General features: G+C 42.8%; 1 non-coding gene across 1 annotated transcript; it reads left to right on the top strand.

The window, feature by feature from the left end:
* Positions 1-1,859: 1,859 nt before the first annotated feature.
* On the top strand, positions 1,860-1,966 carry LOC130471000 (small nucleolar RNA R71). Its single transcript, XR_008931703.1, has one exon. It is a non-coding gene; the product is annotated as a small nucleolar RNA R71 (small nucleolar RNA).
* The last annotated feature ends 1,122 nt before the right edge of the window (positions 1,967-3,088 follow it).

Genomic DNA, 3,088 nt, shown 5'->3' on the forward strand with positions numbered 1-3,088 from the left:
GCAGGGGTTGACAGACCACGACCCCGATCATGAATGTGATGCCCACCATTCACCGAACTTTCGGCCTTTCGGGTCTCAGCATCATCAAATCGTGCTTCCCTTCGAACCCATGCCGAAGAGTTCATACTCCGATTACCTTCACCTGCAAAATAATTTGAAACATGCTCTTTTTTCGAAGGATTGTTGGAGTTAGTATGAGTCAATTTAGTATTAAAATAATCATTAGAAACATTGACTCTAAAACATGACTCCTCTACCATAGGGCTCTTAGCAACATGGGTTAAATTGAAAGTAACCTTGTCATCCCCCACATTTAAGGTCAGCTTGCCATTCTTGACATCTATGATTGCCCCCGCAGTGTGTAGGAAAGGTCGACCTAAAATAATAGGGATCTGCCTGTCCTCTTCCAAGTCCAACACAACAAAATCAACAGGGATAAAAAATTTACCTACTCTAACAGGAACATCTTCTAGAACACCTAGGGGGTATTTTACAGATCGATCGGCCATTTGCAGAGTTATGTTGGTAACTTTTAAATCACCCATGTTCAATTTAGTACAGACAGACAAGGGCATGACACTAACACTGGCACCTAAATCACATAAGGCTTTGTCAATAAAAAGGTTGCCAATATTACACGGGATAGAGAAACTCCCGGGGTCCTTCAACTTGGGTGGAGACTTATTTTGTAGTAAGGCACTGCACTCTTCAGTAAATGCAACAGTCTCCACCTCACTAAATTCTCTCTTCCTAGTCAAGATGTCTTTCATGTATTTAGCATATGCAGGTACTTGAGTAATTAATTCAGTGAAAGGGACCGTTACCTGCAGATTCTTTACCACTTCTAAGAACTTACCAAACTGCTTGTCTAGCTTGTTCTTTAGCTGATGATGAGGGAAGGGAAGTTTGATAGGTGGAACTTGTATCTCAACTTTCTTCTCAACCCTTGTGTCAACTTCCTTCTCTTTGACCACCTTCTCACTTTCTCTTGGCACAACACCACTTACAGATACTTCAACCCCTTCCTCTATAGTCATAGGTGGCCCACAGGCTGTGAAGGGAGTTGACCTTTGGGTCTCTCTGCAAGAGTAGTAACCATTTATGCCAACTGTTTATCCATGATCTTGTTATGAGCAGTGAGGGCATCGATTTTGGCATCCTTTTCGCTCAGAGATCTCTGCAATTCCAACATCATATTCCTCATCTCTACAAGCATGGGATCAGGTTGTGTGGGTTGAGGTTGTGGAGGAAAACCAGGTGGTCCACTAGGCTGCGGGTTGTAGTTACTCCGCGGTTGGTAGGGTTGCTGTGGTGGTGGTTGGTAAGGTTGTTGTGGTGGTGGAGGGTGTTGAATTTGGTGGGGGTTCTGAACATTAGTACTCCTATATGATAATAGGGGGTTGTTTTTATACCCCTCATTATATGAGTTGGAGTACGGATTGTTCTGCTTGTAGGCCTGGAATGCATTGCATTGTTCAATAGAGCTCCTACATTCCGGTGCATAATGACCTTGCATCCCACAACTATTACAGACATTGGCCAACTGAGCACTCATTGCGGCGACACTAGCTTGTTGGGTGGCTTGGGAAGATGCGTTTTGCATATTATCCAGCTTGTGATGTAGGGAAGTTAGCTGAGCAGTAAGCTGTTCAATAGAGTTCATCTCATGCTTAACACCACGATCGGCAAAACCTCTAGGATTCCCATATTGGGCACTATGGATGGCCATCTCCTCAATCACCTCTAAAGCTCTACGCACCTCCAGTTGCATAAATCTCCCACTGGCAGCTGAATCCAAAAGACACCTAGACTCATTACCCAGACCATTATAGAACTGCTGAACCAGGAACCAGTCATCCAAACCATGGTGTGGGCATTCTCTTTGCAAGTCCTTGAATCTTTCCCAAACCTCGAACAAACTCTCATCTTCTTGTTGAGAGATACCTAATATCTGGCCCCTTAGACGAGCTGTCTTCTCAGATGGGAAATATTTAACATAGAATGCAAGGGCCAAATAATTCCAATCGGTGATTTTCATAGCTGCGCGGTTGAGACTATTAATCCATAGCTTTGCCTTCCCACTCAATGAAAATGGAAAGAGTATCTCCATAGTCTGCTCCGGTGTTAAATTCTTCTGCTTAATGGTGGCACAATACTGAATGAAAGACTGAATATGGAGATTAGGATCTTCACCCTTTTCCCCACCGAATTGGTGTCTCTCGATCATGTTTAGCAGCTGGGGTTCGATCTTGAAATTCTCGACCGCAATGGAAGGCATGATTGCCTTGGGAAGCATAGACAAACTTGGTTTAGAATAGTCTGTAAGCCTTGGCACAAGTGGTGGTGGCGGTGGTGGTGCTTGGTCACCCATCTCTGAATCTGTATGGAATAGATTGCTAATTAGATAGTCGGATTCAGAGTCAGAATAGTCTCTCAACTGTTCAACGAATCTACGCCGTCTACGAAAGGTCCGTTCAGGTTCAGGATCAAACGAAGTCAGATCGCTGGTATGGACAGTCCTGGGCATAAACAAGCAAAAACTAGAAAACAGTCGTGAGATCCGATCTCAAGGAACGGGAGTCCCTTGAGAAGTAACAAACAATAATCTAGAAAAACAGTTAATAACAGAAAATAAAATCGTTTCCCCGGCAACGGCGACAAAATTTGAAAGGCTAAATCGCACTCCTATCAAAGATAAACCTAACATTCACCAACTAAAAATATAGCAAGGGAAGCAGGGATCGTATCCACAGGGAAACATGCGTTCTTTCTACTATTAAATTACTAATCTAGACTACTGGTAACAAGAGTTTGGATTGGTTTGTGTATTAAACTAAAACAAGTAATCAAATCGGAAAATAACAATATTAAAGGAATCTAGGGCAGCGGTTCACCATAAATGCAGACCGGGATTGGACAACGGACAATAACAATCAATTAACAATCATAACTAGGAAAACATGCATCTCTCGAATCTTATGAATTCCTTAGGATAGAACAACTAGCGGGCTCTCGCTACGTACTAGAAATAATTCCTATCTAATAGCCACAGACCAAAAACATCAGATTTATACCTCTCGGCGCATAA

This window comes from Spinacia oleracea, chromosome 3 (genome assembly GCF_020520425.1).
Source record: "Spinacia oleracea cultivar Varoflay chromosome 3, BTI_SOV_V1, whole genome shotgun sequence".
Classification (NCBI taxonomy): domain Eukaryota; kingdom Viridiplantae; phylum Streptophyta; class Magnoliopsida; order Caryophyllales; family Amaranthaceae; genus Spinacia; species Spinacia oleracea.